General features: G+C 41.1%; 1 protein-coding gene across 2 annotated transcripts in view; it reads left to right on the forward strand.

The window, feature by feature from the left end:
- Nucleotides 1-23,406, forward strand: part of Fyn (FYN proto-oncogene, Src family tyrosine kinase) — a 202,953-nt gene that overhangs the window by 26,071 nt on the left and 153,476 nt on the right. The gene's annotated exons all lie outside the window — the stretch shown is intronic.

Raw genomic sequence — 23,406 nt, forward strand, 5'->3', positions numbered from 1 at the left:
TCTCATTTTGAATTTGAATGCAAGAGATATTCTTCTCCCTGAACTACAGCTATTCTGAATGCAGCCAATGTAGCTTTAAGTTGAGGAAGTATATTGTTCTAGAATAATCATGAGCAACCCCTGACCTTTGGCTGCCTGCAGGCTCCTAGCATCTGCAGAGTGGCCTATCCTCTACTTTGAGTCATGGACTTTTCGGCTCAAACAATCCAGAGGGAACTTGGGGAAATAGAAAGACTCTTGTCGTGACAAGACAGAGGAAGCCTTTTCAGAATCACTGTACAATTAGATTTTGCCCATGGAGGTCAGGGGTTGCAAAGGCTCTCCCCCATGGGAGGTCAGCACTGTGACCTTCCTGGGATAACCCAAGCCCACAGCAGGGTGGGGCACCTGGAAGTGACAGTCCAGGAAACAGCTGGTGCTACTAAGGCTGCCCAGCTTGCCCTGCCCTGTCCAGCTCAGCCAGAATGAATCCTACACCCACAGGAAGGTTACTCTGGAAAACAGTAGGACTCAGTAAATGGGGTGAGGGCCTGATTGGAAGGAGTTAAACCCTTGCTTCACTTCTACTGTGAACTTGCTGTAAGACCTTAGGCAAATAAGGTCTGAGCCTTATTTTTCTCATCAGGGAAGTGGTTCCTTTTTCAGGTCCAAGTAAAAATATTCACTTTTTAACTTGGAAGCACAAACCATGCACATATTTTTTTGTTTACTGACTTGAGTCTTCTACTAAAATGGGAAAAGGGCCAATGGCCGCCACTTTGAAGAGAGCCATGGTGCCATGGAGCCAGCCATGGAGTGGGAGCTCCAGGAAGGCGCAGTCTCGCCAGCTGTACCTCCTGGTGCCACACTGGCAGCAATGAGTGTCCAGCAAAGGAGGGAACGAGTGCAACTTACCCTGTCCTGTGGATATTTCTAAGTACTGAGGGAACTCAGAATAAGGGAATCTAGACAAAGGGTGGGAAATGTTTCTTGGGAAGAAAAGTGAACTTGAGCTGCCTCTAATGGGTCTGCCTGCTCCCTCTCAGTCAAGCAGTTAATGACCTGAAAAACACTTAACCAACCATTTTAGGGGCGTTCTCTGTTTCAAAAGCTCTAATTCAGAATCTTTATCTAATGCTGATAAAAGGCTATTGAGCACAATGTACCAACTCTTTTTTACAATGTACCAATTTTTTTTTTTGGTCTCTGTTTATGTATCTGCCAATTTGAATCTCATATAGGAGTGCTTCTGTTATATAATAAATGATACCTGGTGGCCAGCCCAATTGAGAAAAATCACTAACATCATTGTGTTTGTTTTTTAAATGGATTTTTGTGTTTCCTCTTATTGTGAACATTTTTGTAATGACAGAACTCTATGAAAATGAGCTTTATTTTGACATATCGAAGCTCAAATATAAATCAGCATCAGTTCTAAATTACTCAATATCTATAGTTTATGGAACTAAGTACTTGGTATATGTTACACTTACCCATTATAACCTTGTCCCTCACTACTATGAGTTTATGGAACTAAGTACTTGGTATATGTTACACTTACCCATTATAACCTTGTCCCTCACTATGAGTTGCTGGAGGCTTTGCAGTTGAAGCAGGGTTCTAACCAGATGTCTTTCCCATACTCCACCTTCCCTTGGAATTGATATAATGTTTGAAACAATGTATTTGTGTGCCCTCTTCTAAAAAGTTTTACCAGTAAGTAATGAGAAAGAGTTTCCCTGTCTAGAGAGCTCTTCCTTGACATTTCCCCAGCCCCTTAGCCTGAACGTGGTCGTCCTATTACTATGTGCTTCTTCAAAGTTGTCGTCGTTGGAGTTGTGTAGTTATTCGTACAATATCTGCCTCATAGCTCTGTTCCCTGTTGAACTTAAGCTTTGTCAGGTCAGAATCTTTATTTGTGCTAAGCCTAGCAGACCCTCTAAAAATGTTGACCACAGGCATGAATGAATGACATGTGACCAAATTAAGGGGTGATGAGAACCACTGAAATCCACCTTGGTATGTGGCAAAGTAAAAAATCTCATTGTACACCCCGGAAATCATGGTTTCCTTTCTCCATTTAGGGGTTATCTGTGAAAAAAAAAAAAAAACATGCTTGTTAATATCATTATATGGAGATAAGATAGTCACTCCTCAGCTTTCTCTCCAAAAGTGCAATGTTTCAAGCAAATGAATAGATAATTCTTAAGAATGAAGAAATCTGGGCTAGCAAAGAGTTCAGAGATAAAGGAGGGAGAAACCTTAAGGGCACAAAGGAAATATTAGTTGTGTGTGTGTGTGTGTGTGTGTGTGTGTGTGTGTGTGTTGCATCTTCCAGAATTTTTGAGTCCTGAGTATGGTTTCCATAAATCACTGCATAGAAAGTACAAAGTATATCTTCTAAAAGCAAGATCCATATTCTTTTGAATTTTGAAGGATACATCATCGAATTATGTCAGAAGAACAAAAATGTGCTTTTCTGTATAAAAAGCTGATGAAATTGAGTCATCATGATTTAAATGGGTTTGATTAAAAAGACATCTAGTTCATAACATAGCTACTCTCAAAAGGCTGAGGAGAGAGGTTTGATTTTCATGCATCCAGAATGGCCTTTGTTTAGTGTGATTAAAAGTATTTCAGTGGCTGCCATGAGAAAGTCCCCTGTCATTTCTGCAGTTTCTGTGCAACCAAGAATTTCTGTATCGCCATTCCAACTGTTTGCAGGGTTTAGACAGCTGCATCCAGGCCACAAATATGGCCACAAATACTACTGCCTAGTTGATAGACATAGAGGTCTTCCAAAACAAAACCTGTCATTCAGAAAGAAAAGCAAACAGAAAAAATTACCTTCTGTTTTAGAAATGTTTCATTTTCCTCTGAGTGAATCCTTCAAAATGTGTTTATCTGGACACATAAAACATATGTGGAGGCTGCTCCATTTTTCAGCAGTGGTTTGGTTTGAAGTCCTAAGAGAAAGGATAAAAATAGCCTAGATTCTTAATAGTTGGGTTAATAGTCTTATGGGGAGAGGAACTAGTTCTAAACAGTTAAGGGTTTGAAATTTGAGCCTATAAGTGAATTAAGCTTTAAAGCCACACATATATGATTCCGACACTGTTGGGCAAGAGGTGGAAAATTAATTCTATATATAAGTTTTTCCTTTAGTGGGAGAAATAGGATTCCCTGGGGCCAGGAGGTTAATAGTGTTTCTATGGGTTGTCCAAAAGCTTCAAAATACTGCCTGTAAGTTAGCATGAGGATTTGTCTCCAGGGTGAATGGGGGAGGAGAGTGGTTTTGGGGTGCACCACCTGCCAGTGTGTGCTGTTTGCTTTAGGGAGGTGTGAGAGAGAGAGGAATGATATGGAAGGAAGAACAGCCTAAACACAGCCTACTGCCACCTTTGTTATCTAGTCTTCTCCTGATGGGGAGCAAGGGACACTGGGTACTTGTGGTACCTCCTGATGAGTGGCGACTAGAGAGGGCAGCTCCTGAGAGCAGGTGGGGGTTGTTTTGTAGATTTCCTGATGTATGTGCTCAGGGACCATAAGAGACCAGGTTCACATACATTTTCCACGCCCCCTATCCCAGCCTCACATCCAGACTGACCAATAGGATGGTGATTGGGCAATGGAAGGACCCATCCTCAATATATCACTGAGTAAGGGTCACTTTTTATACTGCCCACTTTCCCAGCCACTGGGTTCAGGAAAAGGGAATGGCTTTGGATTGGGGAAAGAGGGAGAGTGAGCTTAGGAGGAAGGAGCATGCTTAGAGTTCTGTTTTAGACTCAAAAGACAAACATTTTTAGTCATGGACCAAAAATAGTTGTTATGCATCACCCATAATAACTGACCAACTTTTCTTTTACATAAATCTCTGGATTGTAAAAGTGCTACTGTCTAAGAAGAAAAAACATGCCCTCTGCCAATTCAAATTTTCCCAAATAATAAAAGATTCCTCTTTCTAGACATTATGAATTCAGGCAGATATTAATGACAGCTGGAAGAGCTACTGATAAAAAATGTTACCCTTGTGATTCAAGGAAAGAGCTGAAAATTTTGGTGTGGATTGTTCAGACCTAGATACAGAATAGTTCATTCATTCATTCCTCAAATGTTAACGAACACCAGTGGTCATGTTGTCTTAGGCATTTGCACCATTTTGCACTGAGGAGGATGAAGCCAGACAGAAGTAAATTGATTTGCCCAAGGACTGACTCTAGGAAGTGGCCAGATCCCAAAGTACTACTCAGACTTGGCACATTCTTCCCTTGCCACTCCATAGTGGATGTTGTCCTGCATTGATGCTCAGCAGAGCAGAAGACCAATAAATCATTATTAGCCTCCTGTAATTTAGCTGGTCTTTTTATACACATTTTTTATTTTTTTCTTCATTGAATTTAAAAGGACTTTCTCCCTTATTTGTGTCTTTAAAAGTAGTAATCATGTTATTTTTCAAGAAGCAGTTAGAAACCCAGTCCAGAATCATCTCTTTGAACCTGACCTGGCCCTGAGAGATGTTCCCCACTGATGGTGTGAGAGGGTTTTCCAAGGATGATATTCTTTAGGAAACAGGAGTGGTGGAAGCCTATGGGACACTCATTCTCTTTCTGCTGCTGTTCCCAGGCTTGGGGATCATTTTGTTACATTCTTTATCTTGGTAGCATTCACCATCCCAGGAGACAAGAGCTGGGTCTTGCCAGGAGTGAGTGGGGAGAGACACTGGCCTTGTTACAGCAGAGAATCGAGACAAGCCTCACCTACATTGTATCATTTGCTTTACAAGGGAGCTTTCTTCTGTAGCTGGGAGTTAGTGGGTGATTTGTTTCTGCAGCCAGGCCTGCTGGGTAGAGGGTGGCATCATTGGGTCATCTGCTTTGCATAGACTTATTGTCTGCTGAAATCACATGTGAAAGAAAGATTATTAATCGAATATATGGAGAATGGCTTAAAACATGCCCCTAAAAACTTTTGAAAGCAAAGTTGTACTTGTTCTGAGATTGGTGTGGCATTAAAAAAACACAAAAATTCAAGCTTTTTCCCTCAAAGAAGGTTACTGTTGCCCACTTTTCGACCACAACAAAATTTTATTTAAGCAGAAAACCTCCTTTTAAGTTTGCTGTGGCTGCTGTTACAAATTACCACAAGCTTTGTGGCTTAAAACAACTAAGGTTTCTTCCTTTGCAGTTTTAAGAGCAAAGTCCAATATCAAGGTGTCAGCAGGGCTGCGCCACCTCTGAGGCTTTAGCGTAATCCATTCCTCCATTCCTCCACTGTAGCCACATTGCTCCAGTCTCTGCTTCTGCCTTCCCGTTGTCCTCACCCCATGTGTCTCTGTCACATCTCCTCCTGCTTCCCCGTCATAGCGACATCTGTGATGGTTTTGGGGTCTGCTAGATAATCCAGAGTAAACTCTTCTCTCAAGATCCAGAGTTTTATTACGTCTTGCCACATTCATTTATTATCTACAGGTTGCAGGGATTCGGAAGTGAATGTCATTGGAGGGGCCCTCTTCTTTCTACCTTGCCTTCCACTTGAGAATTTCTATCTTTTCCATTTGCTGAAGCATAGAGTTTGTGACTACTTGTTCCACACATTGCTTCTGTCAATTTAGTTTTCTTGGAAGTGGGCTCCTGGATGATCTAAAAACTGACCTTTTCTCCCAGGCCTCAGAATAGGTGAAGGCCATGCTGGTCTTCTTTCTTCTATTGAGACTAATGTAAAGAAAAGGAATCATGGGCCCATAGAGCTGGGAGGGACCTTTGAACTCATACCCTCTCAGTCTGAGGGTGAAACTGAGTCTGGAGATGCAGGGTCAGCCCAGTCAGGAGCAGAGATAAGACACGCACTCCTGTTTAGCTGTCTCTTCTCTGTGTTCCCACAGACCCTTAAGCTGTCTCTTGAACAAGCCTCTAGGTCATCGTTCTTTTGGGAGCCTTTCAGTACCTGAAAACCCCACCTTGAAAATTCTCCTTTCCTAGCCCAACAGCCCTGCTTCTTACAGCTTCCTTACCTCAGCTAGTGTCGGGCATGCTGTCATTTCTGGGCATTTCCTTCTTGATACGTTCCTCTTTGAAATTATGGCACTGGGACATGAACACAACACTTCAGTGATGGTTTGACAAGAGCAGAGAGAGGGGTCGTTATTAGGTCTCATGAGATGTGCATGTTCTCTGAATCAGTATGTGCTGTACCAGCGCACATTGAGGTTAAACCTTAACTTAGTCACCCTGTCACATCTTCAGCCTGCACGGAGCTTGTGTTTGATGGAAATCCTTAGGACTTCTTAAATAGGAATTGCTTTAAATACATTCTCTTTCCTCTTGCCACAATTTGGGATTCAGAATGGAGCCCAGACAGGGTGCAGAGAAGAATAGCTTATGAGCTGGATCAGGCTCCTGGAGGTAGTCCCAGAAGTAGCAGTGCACAGGAGGCAGTTTGGATGGTCAGAGCAGGTATAATGCCGGGGAATCTCTTCTCTAGGTGGCCTTTTAGATGGACAGTTATTTGACATCAGAATAGTCTGGCTGAGCAAGTCCTGGGCCAGCTGTGGTAAGTGTATGTATATAGGGACTCCAGGCAGAAAGCTAATGCAAAGAATTGAGTCCAGCAGAACCAGCTACAGAGTCAACTAATGCAGTGAACTGGAGCCCAAGACAGTTGCTTGAGCCCAGGGAGTAAAAGGAAGCTCTAGTCAAAATGAGAGTCATAAAATGGATGATGTGCTTCTAAACATCCACGGCCTTGAGTCTTATCCATGGCATAGAGTCTGGGGAGGGGTCACTGGTAGAGCTTGTAAGCAGGGTGAGTTGTCCTAGCTGAGCAGCTTGGAGAGCACAAGGCAGGTGATGATACTGTCCTAATGTGCACATGCACCCACTTACATACACATGTGTTGTTGTTTTTTTTACAATTAAAAGCAGGATTTTATCTCTTGTTTTATTTTGTTGTTGTTGTTGTTTGTTTGTTTGTTTTATTTGATACTGTATGTGTCTGTTTGGATCAGCTGTAGCTGTCATTCTAGCCAATTGAAATTTTCTGAAATCTCTATTCTTTCTTCCAATTAATATATTTGTGAACTCTTTAAGGACATAGTGGTAAAAACATTATTTGAGGAGAAATGTGCAAAACCCTGAATCAAGGACCTACCTCAGGTCAGTGTTTCTTTTCTGTGATTTTGGTGCCTTGGCTGTGGCCATTTAGTCAATTCTAAGTCCACCAAACTGAATCATCACTTGGCCCAGAATTTCCAACCTTGCTCAGATAGGTATTTTTTTTTTTTTTTTTTTTGCAGGGGATTGGGGGTACTGGGATTGAACCCAGGGTTGCTTAAGCACTAAGCCACGCCCTCAGCCCTTTTTAGTTTTTATTTTGAGACAGGGTCTTGCTAAATTGCTCAGGCCCTCACTGAGTTGCTGAGGCTGACTTAAAACTTGTGATCTGCCTGCCTCAGCCTCCGGAGCAGCTGAGATTACAGGCATGCACCACTGTGCATGGCCTCAGATAGGTTTTTAAGTGACTATCCAGTGCTTTTCTGACATCAGGGTGTTCTGCATCTGTGATCTGCCACTCTAGTAGTACTGTGAAAATGCCCTGAGATGGGCAGTAACCTGGGGAGGGAAAGTTGGCTACTGCTTTGAGGGTTGAAATAACTGGATGTCCTCAGTGGTGTCAGTAGGTTTAAATCTTGAGGATGATTTTTTTTTTTTTTTTTTTTTTTTTTTTTTTTTTTTTAAGGAGCGGCTAGAATTCTATATTCAGTTGTGGAGTACTAATCTTTAAGGATTCACCTCTACTAAAGAGCCCTTATGTGTCTGTGAAAAGCAGCCCCTGCTATTACATGAACACAGCTGCTTCCTGGAAGATGTAGGGGTGTTCATTAATTTGTGAAATGTGCCTCTACTGAATATAGTTAGAGTATAGAGTGAAAGGAAAGGAAGCAAGAGTGTCTATGTGGATCACTTATGTTAACAGAGGGGATAAAAAGACAATTTGTCTGTTTACGTGGTCCCTTCAAATAAGACTGCAAGAGTAGAGTTTCAGAGTCAAACGTAAGGCAGGGTGATGTCATGGAAAGGGGTGTAGACCCAGGGGCTTCAGGAAGTCCTGACTGTGGCTTTGAAGAGCTGCCTGAGGTTGGCTGTGGAAGAAGCACATGGTCAGCAGGTATAAAACCGACACTGTGGTGTCTAAAGAGGAGGGTACAGAGAGCCGTGAAACCAACACACGGTGAGTCCAAACAGGAGTTGGATGAAGAGATGCCAGCAAGGGGAGAAAATCATAATCACTTACCAACTCTTTTTGTAGTCCATAGGCAATCCGGGCAGGGATTCGTAACTTCCATCTGCTGTGGGTGGACTCAGACAGACCATGGAAGGACAGGCCAGAAGAAAGTTTCCTTTCCATGTCGTATTTTTTCTGTTGCTCTGTTAACAGAGATTTATTGCTGTAGTAATTTAAAACAAACAATTCCTTTGTGTGGGGAAGATTTTTTTTTCCATCTTTAGAGTAGTCTGAAAAGGTAGTCTACAAGGTAGTCTTCTGGGCTAGGGAAAACAGTAATTAAAAACATAAATAACTGCCACTTTGCCTATTACGCTGTTATCACTTAAAAGGAAAAATATATTTTTCTTCTAATGAGAGCACTTGATGTGCATCTCAGTATTGCTTATTGTAAAAAATATATATATATTTGATAATCAATGGGGAAAGACTTGAATAACCCTGAGGTATTGAAAATGACTTAAAAGTTGTTCCAGTGATCCATAGTGTAGTTTTAGGTGGGGGAGGACTCGTGGGTTAAATATCAAGAGCTCTTTTTTTATATATGGTCCATGAACGGGTAGAGCAAGACAGTTACCATAACATTTGCTATATTTTCTCATATTTGATATTAATTAATATTGACTATCAGCCAATCAAATATTTTTTTTTTTTATTACCCAGTTTCTACAGTGGCCACGAGGAAAATACAATTAGGCTTCTGTTTACTAGATGGTACCATTTACAATAACAAACCCTGACAAATAAAATTTTTAAAAAAAGAAAAAGAAAAGAAAACCCAAAAAACAAATCCTGCATAATGTTGTTTCAAAGAAAAACACAAAAAGCTTCCAAAACAATCATTTCAGACCCAAGAGTGCAAAATGCATCAGTTCAGGAAAATGCACTTCTTCTTGGTCGGAAATATACTTGTTCTTTATTTTCTTTGGGGAAGTAAAGCCCAGATCAGTGTCTGACGCCTGTTTGTGTATAAATTTTAGACAGCCATCATTCCACCCCTGATGTTTAGTCATGACTACCCATTGCCTATTGCAGTTCAGATTAAGATTTAAGAAACAGATTTCTGCTTCCTCTTGTATTAGCATGTCCCCTCTTACCATCAAGACTGTTCTCTACCCAAAATGGAGGAATTGGCCAATTCAGATGCTTTTCTCCAATGGCCTTCCTTTCTCCTCTTTCCTCATAGCAAGTTCCCCATGTTCAGATTTTGTCACATTTCACTTTGGAGTTTGCATTGTATTTCAAATTTGTCTTTCCGTTTTTCTGTTTTCTGATGAATTCAGAATTTTCCACTGGTGGCATCTTAGCCTGGCTCAGTGTCAGTAGCACAGTGTCTCCTCTTGGAGCTGAGTTTCACATATGCTTTACAGTGTCTCATCAGCTCTGAATCAGACTTTTCTTATTTCTCTTGTAATGTTCTTTATTTTTCCACATTCATTCATCACTTTAGCATTTTTGTGTGTGTGATCAATGAAAATAGGCTTATTAGGGTGAAAATGGAGATGAACTGTTGTGTTTTAATCTGTGATGCAGGTGATGTGAAACAGAAAATCCAAATCACCTAGACCCAGATCTCCAAGGCAGTAGTTATAATACGTATGTTCACCTACTAAATTGGGGAGAAATTTAGTTCGCCTACTAAATTGGGGAGAAATTTTGAAATAAACTATCTGCTAAATTCATTTACTTTTTTTTCTTTTTGAACTGAGAATTGAATCCAGAGGCACTTTACCGTGAGCTACATCCCTAGTCCTTTTTTTACATTTTTGAGACAGGGTCTTGCTAAGTAGCTGAGGCTGAACTTGAACTTGTGATCCTCCTACTTTAGCTTCCCAAGTCTCTGAGATTATAGGTACCCACCATTGCACCTGGCTTCGTTTGCTTTTGAAATAACTGAAGAATTTTAGTGTTTGAGTAGAAGATAGAAGACGTTTTTCTGAATAACCATTTTTGAAATAGAATAAATCCAATGAGAACTCTTATTTTTGTCTACTCCTAACTGAGGGGAGAACAGGAAAAAAACTTCTGAGTTTACTTTTATGAAAAGGACTGAGAAGGGCTGGGATTTGGGCTCAGTGGTAGGGCAGTTGCCTAACACAGAGGAGGCACTGGGTTTGATCCTCAGCACTACATATAAAAATAAATAAAATAAAGTTATAGAAAGAAAAGGGCTAGGGAGAAGATGGACAGTTATGCCAAGGCCAACAGTCTGAGTCTGAAAGATGAGTGGGTCTGAGATTTCCTATAGGAAGGAAGAAGGGGTGGTTTGGGAAGTCAGTAGTAATGGGCAGCTACCAGCAGAGACAGTGGTAGCAAGAATGCAGTGGGTAAGCTTGACAGGCTTCTTCTAAACAGAGGCTACCCTGGGGCTGGTTAGATGTGGGAGACCTGGACCTACACAGCTATTTGGTACAACTCAGCAAATGGCAGCTGTACTCTGGGTAGATGAATTAAAAGTGTGTTCCCCTTCCTCCAGGTGGGCTTCAGGCCCCCCTGCAGCAAGATTAGTACCATCTTGTGAGGGAGACATCACTACTGAGTTTACTTCCTATCAGTGGTAGCTGGATAAATGCTGCAGGTGGGTCCTTGTGGACAGCAGAGGACAGAATGTCGGGTCCTCAGGATCAACACGTTTCATTGGAGCTGGTGTGCAACCTAAAGCAGAGACTCCACGTCTGAGGCTCTGCAGAGTTTAGGTGTACTGGGAACAAACTGCAGAGGCAGGGTATCATGGAAAATCATTTTTATTATGATATATACAAAACCAGGTATATATACAAAGGAATCTATATGTGTACAAAGGAGTATGTGTGTGTGTGTGTGTACACACGTGTCTACATTGTGTGCAAGAAAGAATGAGAGAAATAAAATGTCTCACCCTACTCCCATCCTGTGGAAGTCCCTAGCATGCCCCATCCCAAGCTGTACCCCTCTCCTTGAAAGGAACTATTCGGAATTTGGTATTTGTCATTTCCTTATTTTTCAGTGTACTTTGTTTCCCTTAGTAACCTAGTATTTTTTATTTACCTCAGAGCTATATGTAAATGATACTTGCTTTTTTTATCCACATTTTTTAAAGATTCATCTCTATTGGTGCATGAAGCACTACATATGAAATGCACTTATTTTCACTGCTATTTAGTCATCTATTATATGAATATACCCCAATTTATTTATCTTTTCTCCTTTCAATGAATAGTTGGGTCATTTCCAGTTTTGTTTTGTTTGTTTGTTTGTTTTCTACTTTTTAGCAGAGCTGCTATAAACATTCATGAATGTGTATCCTGCTGCAGTTTTTCTGGAATAGGGAAGAATTTCTGGATCTTGTAGTTGATGTACCTTTGACTTTACTGGATAATACCAAACTGTTTTCAAACTTGACATTCCCATGAGGGACCATTAAGATGAAATGCAGAATTAGCTAAATGTTGGAGAAGAAAAGGATGTCATTAGTTTCTGATGACTCCTTATCAAAGTATGGGGTAGAACAAGTTGGGGAAATGAAGAGATAAAGAGATAAAGAGTGGAAGATTACCTTGTCACACGGTCATAAGGGAGCAGACTACATCTTGGAAGTACTCAGTTTTCTCCATTTTCACTCAGTCCTCCCTGATCAGCAATGATCTTTAGTGCCCTGAAGAGCAGATGCTGCCAGGCATCAAAGTGTGCTATTTTCACATCAGACTGGTGGTGGCATGGATTCTAATAAGGCTTTCAGAACAAGTATCCACAAAGAGGCACACAAATATTTTGGAGATTAATTTTCCCTAAACACAGAGATTTTTCTGCTATCCTTTGTGTCTAACAAATTCTGTGAACTTAGACCAGATTTGACAGTTGCTGTCTCTTTCACTGTCTTGTGGGTACTTAATGAGAAGTCAGAGCTGCTCTGGGGTTGCCCATTTATTCACCTGACCTAAGGAAAAAAACAGGTCTAGGGCATTCTGAATAGCAAATTAACAGTGAAATATGACACAGTCCTTGGTGAGCACATTGGCTTCCTTTTTAAGTTCTGACTACTCTGATATGTAAAGCTGCTGGGGATGTGTTTTCTTTTCAAAGAATTTCCATTCCTCCTAATGTAGATTTTAGTAAGGATAACTTCTTTTGTTGGCATTCCTGTGAAACTGAAAGTAGAGCATTAAATCATTAAAAGCACGTGGTCTCTGAAGACTCAGAAGAGCAGCTTTTTTTAACTTGTTATTTTTAGGCCACTCTTCATTAATAACATCAGATTTATTTGGTTCCAGGCCAGAGAGATCTCTGATAGTGGCATTTTCAGAGTATTTCAAATCACAGGTTTTCATTATCTGTTGACTAGGATTGTCTATTTGAAACTTTCAACAATGGCAGTCCATGTGTGGGGAGGGAGTGTCGTATTCTGGAAATAACATTTGTGCTTTGCCAGAAAAGAAAAATTGTAAAAATCTTGAGTGCCCACAATTGAGGTTTCATTATGTAAACTGTGATACTTCACAAACTATCATTTATTAGTAAAACAATGGTGGTTATCAAAATTACTAAATAGGTTGGACAAATGTTTAGGTTGTTAAATAGGAAGAAAACAGAATACCAAACTATCTGTGGAATGTGAACTTAATTTTGAAGGTAAAATTCCTATCTAGAAAAACAAAACTCCATAAAAACTGTACCCAAAGGCTAACAGTTATATCTAGGTTATGAAATGATGGGGATTTTCTTCCCTGTGTTTGTTAATGTGGTTATATAACTTTTACAATAAATTTAATTAAAAGGGTGGACTTAAGAGAGATCAATCTGGATTCAAATTGCTACCCTACCATTAACCAGCTATTTGACCTTGGGCAAGCTACTTAACTGTGGAGTTGGCTGCCTTAGGAGTTGAAAGGTGTCTACCCCTTCATGGTGATTGGCAGTCAATCGGGGCGATATTCCTAAGGCAGTAACCAGTATGTTGTTCCTACCCTTCCCAACCTCCCCCTTTCTGGCTTTACTACACACCCCATGGCCATGAATGATGTCTGGTTTCTATTTTGTCCAGTTGTGGTCTAACTTTGACCTCAGTAAACACATATGACCTCTTGGAACTTCTGATTTAGCAATGACAAATGATAGTAATTTTAGAGAAGATATTGATGACTAAGAATGACAAGAGGGATAATTTGAAGAACCAAACTTCCTAAAAGTTTCAACTGTTCCAATACATGTATTTGATTGACAGAAATATGCTTGTTGATTTGAGGACATCCTTGTTAACTTCTTTGGTCTAGTGGGGAGGAAATATGTTAAATGTTTGCTAAAGAAGCTAGTGATTTTCGTGACTTTGCCAAATTCTTTAAAAGGTACAAATCAGCCAGTCCCCAGAGGCTGTGCATGAGCCCTAAAATATTACCCTGAGCTTTCAAGGCTATGATAATATTGACATGATTATGTTTAGCAGTTTGTCCTAAACAGGACAAGAGATACTCAGTGGATCCTAGTGTCTAACTTATTTCAGGGTTTACTTATTTCAGGGTTTACTTATTTCAGAGTTTACTCAGGGGATGGGGAGAGGAAAATGAATTTCTGAGATTGTCTAGATGCCCTGGTTAATCGTGCACTGGATTTAGGGAACACTCTTTAGGTTCAGAAAAACAGGCCTGCGTTCACAAGGCTCATATCATCCCATCTGTTTGGACCAGACTCAGTGTATCTGAGGTCTCCCCAGACTAAGACCTCTATTCTATTAAAGGCAGAAGTGCATTCTTTGTCTACCTGGGGCTGGAATCCACGTGTCTACACTCTCAGTCCATGCACCATCCAGATTAACAGTCCCTTCCTCTGCCTCTATCTGGCCTCGGTCAAGTCGCTGGACAAGCTGAATGTCGGTTGTGGTATAAATTAAGAGGTTTACTTCTAGCTCCACAGTCCAAAGATTCAGTAATTCCTTTGGGTATTGGATCTTTCTTTCTTTCTTTCTTTCTTTCTTTCTTTCTTTCTTTCTTTCTTTCTTTCTTTCTTTCTTTCTTTCTTTCCTCCTCCTCCTCCTCCTCTTCCTCCTTCTCCTCCTCCTCCTCCTCCTCCTCCTCCTCCTCCTCCTTCTCCTTATTCTTCTTTTAAGTGTTAGCATCTTGAGAGGGATAGGGAATTAAAGTCAAGGAAATCAATCAGCTGTCAATCTTTGTCCCTTCAGGTTCGGGGCTCTGAATTAGGCCTCTGTTTTTCTGCGGATGACTTGGAGGGATCAGTTCCTTTCCTGCTGAAGGCCACGGTTCCTCGTGGCCCTGCACCAGCTAAAACTGTCATGAGGCAAACCAGAATGCAGCAATGGGACTTATCTGCTGATAAAATGGGCAGTTTAAGAAAGGAAAGAAAGCATAGAAAAGAAGTAAAAGGCATAAAGGCTGGATAGGAAGAAGTAAAGCTATGGTTGTTCACAGGCAATAAGATAGTTTATATAGACAAATTCTAGGAAACATATAACACATCTACCAAAAATGACTAAATGAATTTAGTAAAGTCACAAGTTGCAAAACAAAAATCAGGTGTATTTCTCTATATTAGCAGCTAACAACTGGAAAATTAAGTTAAACAATTATGTGCAGATGTACCAGAAAAACATAAAATATGGAGGAATAAATTTTACACAATCCTGTCAATTGGTGCTGCCATGGAGTCGCTTGGGAGCAGGAGTTCCTGATGGTCCCAGACAATTCCCCAGGACATAGACTTTGCTTTTGTGTCCCTTTTTTCTCTTATATCAGATAGCATAATTGTTGTTTACCTTCATCAGGGATGGATTATGATGTCAATTTATATCCAGCAAGCAGCACTCCTGGGGCCACCTTTTGATCTACCTGATATACCGAGCATGTCTTCATGGCAGTCGGGGCATGGGGCATAGTCCTGAGTGATTTAGGGGCCAGATTAGGTCTCAGACCTGTGGTGTTCACTCAGAAGGTTGTGATTTTATTCTCTGTTCCTCTTTCTTCCTCGGGTGTGATGAGGCATTTAATCTGACAGTAGGAAGACCTACGTAATGAATTTTCACATGCCCCAGTCATTTGAATGTAATAGTCCCTCTTTTAAAAGGCTTCATTAAGTCTATTGTTAGGACTGTAAAACTACCTAAGACAGACAGGAGGGCTTTTCCCATTTTCAGAATTCAGACAGTTTTGTTAATTGCACAGCTTTAGGTGAAGGGTAATTAAATGGGTTGGAAGAATGTGCAATATTTATTTATAGTAACACGGGCACGTCACATTTATAGGCAGTACTGCACAGTCTGCTTGAGAGCATCCTTTTGGGCGGGGGTGGAGGAGAGGTCATGACTGTTAAAAGTAGCTCCAATGCCTGTTTTTGGCAGGTTCTTTGAATCTAATGTGAATACAGGTATTAACAGATCCAGGTACCCTTGTGTTACAGAAGAACCATACATATTTAACTTTTTGCAAGGAATCTATACTTGCAAGGGTTTAAGTATACTTATAACATTTTAAATTTAAAATACCTTAATTAAATATGTTTGCCAATAGCAATAGTCTTTGAAGTTTTTATACCTTAAGTTTGACAAGATAAATAGACCTATTTCCTGGTTCTTAAATTCAGTAATGAATACAATTTTACTCTTATTCTTAATATGCTCTAGCATGGAAGATTTATCAAGCAGATAGGAGAGAAACCTTCCAAACTCTGATACCAAGTGCAACCTTAAAAGACCTCTGGACCTCCTGAATGCCTATTCAAGGGCCTTAAAATATGCCTTCTTTTTCTAAATGCAAATGGTACAAATAGCCCCTTCTGTTTTGCACACAGTCCCTTGCCTGGTCCCTCCCATGCCCATGTGTACATGACTATAAATAGGTCATTTTAATTTGATATCTTCATTACTAATTCAGTCTAAATGTAACAGAAACAGAGATCCCTTTTACCCTACCAGCAATTTCCAGCACATCCCATTATTTCCTCAGTGGTTACAGCAGTCATAAGCTTCTTCCTCTGCCTGACCTCCCCAGAAAAGTATCGTTCACTTAGAATAAGGATGCTTTCAACTCTCTATCACATGTTCTTTCAACAGAGATGCCACTTTCATCTCTGCTGTTGTCTGTTAGCACCATTGTGCCAGCCTTCAACCTCTGTGCCTTAAACTATCCCATTCTCCTCGCTCCTGGTAGTCTCCCACCTCCAGGACTGTCCTCTACCGGTTTCCAGCTGAGCCTTCCTTGTGTGTACTCTGCCTCACACAGTCACATTCTTACCTTGCCCACTGCCTCCTTGGCCATGTTCACTGGTTCTCTGCCAACACATGCAGCAGATTCAGAATTGCCTGTTCTTCCACTGGGGACCAACTCCCCTACTCCCATTTCCACCAGACGCTGTTTCCCCAGGCTCCTTGCATGTCCCTTTTAAGAACTCTTATCCTGTCTTCCTGCACTGTTGACACTCTGCCCATCTAAGGGGATGTTTGGGGCAGATTGTCAGCAGTGGCTGGGCATCTCACATTTTCTGTGTATAAAGTCACTGGACTCCATATGAGATGGTTCCCCAGGACTAGCAGCCTGATTCTTATGGAAGTCTGCCCTTCTGTCCACTTAGCAACTTTCCCATACCATCACCCTGGCTCCATTGAGTCAGTACACCAGTAAAGATATTTTGGATACACCTTTTCTTTTTTAACTGGGGGAGGGGAGGATTAGGAGAATCCTAGAGATGAATTAAGTCACTGGCAGCCCCATGGGTGCAGTCTCATCTGATGCTGGCCAGTGTGGAGGCCAGTGCCTCCCTCTTTTGTTCAATAGGGAGTAAAGAGACAGACATCTGCTCTTCTCAGATTCTCAGAGTCTAGCACAGAGCCAGGACCAAGTAGGCCCTCAGATGTCTGATGAAAGAATTGGGCCAGTATCCAGCCTTTTCTGTTTTAATATTCCACAGACTCATACAGCTGGAAGTGACCTTTGGGGTCATCTCCTCCCACTATTTCATTTGATGGCTGAGCAAGCTGCAAATCATGGAGGCTAACTGGCTTGTCCAAGGTGGGACAGCAATCAAATCAGCTTCTCAGCCTATGCTTTCTAACTCCCAGGCTCTCTTTTTTCCATACTGCAGGTGTTCAATCTGTGGTTCTTATTCTCCGTTCTGTCTCTGCCGTCACTGGTGTCTGGGTGTCTAAGAAGTACTCGAAGCTCTTAGCAGAGTGACTCTTAGCAGAGCTCTTAGGGACCCTGCCTGTCTGCTGTCAGTTATCAGTTACACCTTAATAAGATTAGTGCTTACCAATTATCTTATATTTTAAATAGCCTTTGAGTATTTTCAGGTTGTTTCACAGAAGTGTTCTATTTGCTTTTACCACAAACTGCTGAGATAGATTGAGCAGGCATTATTCTATATATCTGGCGAGTGATCAGAGGTCCAGAGAGAATAAGTAATCCTTGGATCAGGACCATCCAGCCTGTAAGGGACTCCGTTATTCTGTCAGACAATGATGGGGAGTTAAAATGATCTTGAAAATCTGGCTTTAGGCTTTGGAATCTTACCTTCCTTTATGTAACTGAAAAAAAAAAAAAAGGATTTCATATTTTTTTAGCATTTTCTCATTTTCTCAAGTGTGTTCCAAAGCACACCAGTCCCACCAGACAGTCTGTGAAAAATGGATTTTGTGGCCAGGTCAGTTGGGAAAGCTGCTTGTTATATCCCCCTTCTTGAGGATTCCCAGGGCACATTAGCATTTAAAGGCTCTGAGAAGTCCTGCTACAAAGAAGACTGTTTATTGTTTAGTCGTGGTAAAATACACGACATAGCATTGACCATCTTAATCATTGTTAAATGAACAGTTCAGTAGTGATAGGTATATTCAAAATGCTATACAATCAGTTTCCATAGCTCTCTTCATTTTGCAAAACTGAAACTCTATTCCCACTAAACAGCAACTCCACATCCCTCCCTGTTACCTTTTGCCCGGCCCCTGGCAACAGACTTTAGACTTCCTGTATAAATTTGACTTTTCTAGGTATTTCCTGTAAGTGGATCACGTGATATTTGTCCTTCTGCAACTGGCTTATTTTATACAGTATAATATCCTCCAAGTTAATCCACATTGCAGGATATATCAGCATCTCCTTCATTATTAAGGCTGAATAATATTCCATTCTGTGTATAGACCACATTTGTTCATCTATTCCTCTATTGATGCTTGAGACCATTCTAGCTTTTAGCTGTTGTGAACAGTATTACTGTAAACCTGGGTATATAGCTACCTCTTGGAAATCCTGTTTTCAATTCTTTGGTGTATACCCAGAAGTAGAATTGCTGAATCCTATGGTAATTCTATTTCTAATTTTTTGAGGAACCACCAGTGTTTAACATATTTTTATACCTAAGTTTCACAAACTTATTTGGTCTCAGAATTCTTTTTTTTTCCCCCTACATAATACCTTCAAATATTTCACAGATCATAGATTTCTCAGAAAATATTTTGGGAAATCCTGAGCTCAGTAAGGATTTCTGCTTGATCCAAGGGACCAAAAACCTCAGGATACTGGCTGGGGAGTTTGGCCAGGAAGCTCCCAGCCCAAGGGCAAGATTGGTAGCACAGTCCCAGCTATTGCAGAAGAGGAAGAAGCTCACGGAGTATTCTGCCAACTAACTGTAACAAGAGCTCCTCAGCTGGTGATAATCCCATAAACTAGGCATGGAGACAGGAGGCCACTGTGGTGCTGAGGACACTGGCTAGCCTGGCACTGTCACTGTCCAGGGGAGTAAAGGAGGGGAACCCCTTGCATCTCTGCAACAGGGTTGAGAAAGCTCCACCAGGAGAATAATCAGGTTGCAGAATCCACTGCCCCCTGGTTCCAAAGAAGAAGGCCACCCAGCCAGATTCTAAGAGGGTCCCCTCAGGGTTTATTGAGTTGACTGGATCTAATTGGCCCTTAATATAATTCCTAGGTAGTTGAGGGGCAATTGTAAGCACTTGTAATTGGGGTAGCCCAGAACTCCAACCAAGTGGTTTTGTCTTCCATGGATGGAAAGAGTATGCAAGTCAAAGGACAGTAAACTAAGGAAAAAAAAAATTATTTCTACCCCACAGTGTATCTCACATGTTGCTGTGGTTGGCTCTTCTCTAGGAATTAGCTCAGGAATCCCAGGCACTGACAGAAGGCCCGATGTGGTTCACTACCCCAAATGCCCAGTGTCACTTCTCTGTACACAGGCTCAAAAGTTGGCCCAGGCCTGAGTGGTTATGGGGACGCCTAAAAGAGAACAAACTGGAGTGGTGACGGAAGCAGGTGTGATTTTATGACAGTGTTTTTGATGTTGATAAGGACGAGGAGAACTACGGCCAGGACGCGAAGCCCCGACATCTTTGAAGCAGCCTGCAATCAGGTCACGGAGCACCCAGCTTCTTAGCTCACTTGACCGAGAGCAGATAATGATACCTCCCATTGTGGGGTGAGAATTTCATAAGCTCTCCAAGATCTTTAGATGAAAGCTGCTGCTGCTGCATAAACTATTATTATTCCAGGAGGCTCTACTGTTCAGTAAATAAAGGTTACAGCCTCTTCTCTCCAACTCTCTTGCTTTAAATGAGTTCAGAGTGGGCCTCTCTCATTGGCCACCTCCCACACAAGCTGTTTCTTTCCCCAAGGCCACCCCTGTATACAGAGACACTGAATGAAGTGGAAGGAGCCCAGTATAGGCTCAGGAACATCTTTGTGTCCTTGCAGGCAAGCCACTCCACTCAGAATCTTTAAATGTCCCTTCTTGCCCCATAGGTTTATGATTTTTTACTAAAGATTAAACAAAGAGTTCAACCTCTAATTGCAAATGTTTATGGAATATGTGTACCTGGGAGTGAGGTGCTTGGGATAAGAATGTGAACAAGGAAGATCACTTATTCTGGTTGGGAAGAGATGTTGGACAGTAAGCATTACTACACAATTCAATTATGTAGCTGTCAGAATGTGACATGTCCTGTGTGAAAGCAAAACATTGTGTAAGGAGAATGGGGAATGCTGAAGGATAGTTTTAAAACATAGCAAAGAGGAGCTTTTTCATTCTTAGAGCTGTGAGAAAATCAAGTGCATCATTAATAGGGAAGTTATAAATCTCTCCTTTGTAATATTTTTGGAAAAGATATTGACTCATCTTTTTAGATTTGGGTATGTTCTAGTTTGGACATAAAGGGGTTAACCAAACCAGATGATCCTTTCTGAAAGCTTTTTTTTTTTTTAAATGATTTAGTGATTTTTTTACAGGGGTAGCTCCAGAATTTGTGTATATGTGTGTGTTCATACATATATGCACACATATCTCTGTGTGTATGTACACATACACACACACACACACACACACACACACTCACTCACTCACACTACTTCTGCTGCTTAAGGAGCAGTAGAAGCCATAGTTGGGAGGACCCAGGGGCTGGCGTACCTCCAAACAACTTTTAAAAGGCCAACTGGTATGCCATAATAATCCAGCCCTCCCCTCCTGCCATTTTACAAGGGAAGAAACTGAAACACAGAAATGCTAATGACTCACCAGAATCAGTCAATCAGGAGTGGGTCCCAGGCCTGGCTCCAGCCTCTGACCATGAGTGCCCCCCCCCCCCAAGGAGAGGGAAGCACAATTTTGTTTTCACATGCGCGCGCGCACACACACACACACACACACACACACACACACACCCTCCCTCATTCCAAGCTCTTGCCTGCAGAACACTTACACTCCCACATTTGGATAATTAAATAGTAAACAAACCTGATATAATACTTGCTCTAACTCTTATGTATCTAGTCTTGTAATGATTTTAGTGTCAAGAAAGTACAGTCTAGTTTTAATAATTTCAAAATAGTAAATTCTTTACTTGTATTTCTCATTGCCACTGAAGGCACACAAAATCTTAGCTGTCCAACAGTTTTTAGTTGTTCAAAGTTGGCTGTGAAGACTTTTTTAAAACCACATGCTCACAAAATCATTTAAAAAGAAAGCTTTCAAAAGGAGGATAGCTAAGATTTCAATACACCTGTTCCCCAGACTTTCCTAACCATGGCCCACTTGTTTTCTCACTTTCCTCCTGATTCTGCATCACAAGCAGGCCTGGCTTGAGATCTTCTTTAGAAGAGTAAAGGGAAGAACCAGAAGACAGAGTGGGAACTCACCTCAGCAGCTGGGAGGAGAAAGCCTGGGAACATGTGTCACTAGTTTCTATTTCTCACACCATTGCTTATTGCTGTACTGTGCTAGATATTTTTCTATGTTACCTATTATAATTTAATTCTCACGGAAATCCTGCATGTAGGTATCGATATCTTCAGTTTACTGATAGAAAAAACAGAAGTAGAGAAGTTTAACCTGCCTCAAATCATGTAAAACAATACTAGGATTTGAGCCCAGGTCTGTCTAGTTATAAAAATTGTGCTCTTTCTCCCAAATGATGCTACTCCTAAATAACATAAACTCTAGAGGCTCCATGTTATTTCAGATGCTAAATAATGAAACTAACTCTTTTTGATGTTTGTATTAAACCAGCTAAATCTGTTTTCAGCAAAGATCTTGCAAACATAGTAGCTAAATGGAAAGGAGGAGGTCCCCTGAAATCTTGGGGAGTGGAATTCTTTTCTGGTTTGGAAGCAGGGGGAGTTGTCTTATACTCTGCTTACAGTTCAGAGAAATTCCAGCAAGATCTTGGAGGGCTGTTCCAATATATGAGAGGTGATGACTGTGATTCTTTCAATCTTTTAGCAGTTCTTACAAACACTAATGTTAGACCTGGCCATCTGAGGTCATGTTTGCAATGCACAGAAAAAAAATACAGGAAACTTTAAGTAGTTTTTTTGTCACAGTATAAGATAAAGATGCTTTCCAACAAATACATTGTTTCCTTGTGTGAATTTGTGAACTTGATACAAATAAGAATCTTAAGAGCATACAGGGAGGCATTTTGTGGCTGCCTGATAACACCTTGACTGAAACCTAGTGTTAATTTGGACTGGCAGTGGTGGAGGGGAAAGAACTAGAAATGGAAGAAGAGATAAGAGAACAGAAGAGGGAGAAATAGTTAAATCCCAAACTAAATAAATACAAAGGGAAATCCAAAGTAGTGAATGAGAACAACTAAAGCCAAACAGATGTGACAATGAGCAGGGAAATGTGAACTAGAGCTGAACCGCACGTGAGCTGAAGACCAGGGGCTCAGGACAGAAAATGTACTGTGGAGACACAGGGAGCCACAGGAGTTCAGTGGTAACAGATGCTTCAAAGTTTCGGTTCTCAGGCGCTATCAAGGTTTTCATCTCCATTTCAGTAGAAAGACAAGCCTGGCTGGGCACGGTGGTGCAAGGCTATAAACCCAGGGGTTCAGGAGGCTGAGGCAGGAGGATGGCAAGTTCAAAGCCAACCTCGGCAACTTAGCAAGGCCCTAAGCAATTCAGCGAGACCCTGTCTCTAAATATAATTTAAAAATGGACTGGGAATGTGGCTCAATGGTTAAGCCCTTCTGGGTTCAATCTGCCATGCCAAAAAGAAAATGAAAAAAGAAAAGAAAAAGAAAGATAAGCCTAGAGTACGGAGGGAGTCTTCCAGGAGTCCTCTCTCTCTGCGCCTGAGATTGTATTTGCTGCCTCAGGCAGAAAGTCATTTGGAAAAAGAAACACTCATTTACCATCATCCAAATTGCCCTCTAATAAGCTATGAAAACCAGAGCAAAGTGAAATGAGCTTAAGACCGATCCCATGGCTGCAGCCCACCTGGTGATGTTATCATCACACATGAGTCATTATCAAGTACTTTCCTCACATGTTATAATGGACGGTTTTTTTAGGCGTTTAAAGTTTGCAGTAAAGATTTTTTTTTAAAAACCACACACAGAAAATGAAATACTGGTCAAACTATCTTCCTGTTAAAGAGATGTTCTTGAACTTCTGAATGTCCTATATCTCCAGCTGAAGACTCCATATACTTCTCGCTTTCTGTTCCTGAGTGCTGAGCTGATTAAAAATAGCATCCCAATGAAATTGCTGGGTGTGTTGTTGTAATATAAGTCAGAGGCAAATGGGAAGGTCTTTCCTGAGGAAATTTGACAAACTGAAAGTCAACTTGAGTTAGAAATGGAAGAAGAGATAAGAGAACAGAAGAGGGAGAAATAATTAAATCCCAAACTAAATAAATACAGAGGGAAATCCAGAGTAG

Source organism: Urocitellus parryii, chromosome 8 (genome assembly GCF_045843805.1).
Source record: "Urocitellus parryii isolate mUroPar1 chromosome 8, mUroPar1.hap1, whole genome shotgun sequence".
Classification (NCBI taxonomy): domain Eukaryota; kingdom Metazoa; phylum Chordata; class Mammalia; order Rodentia; family Sciuridae; genus Urocitellus; species Urocitellus parryii.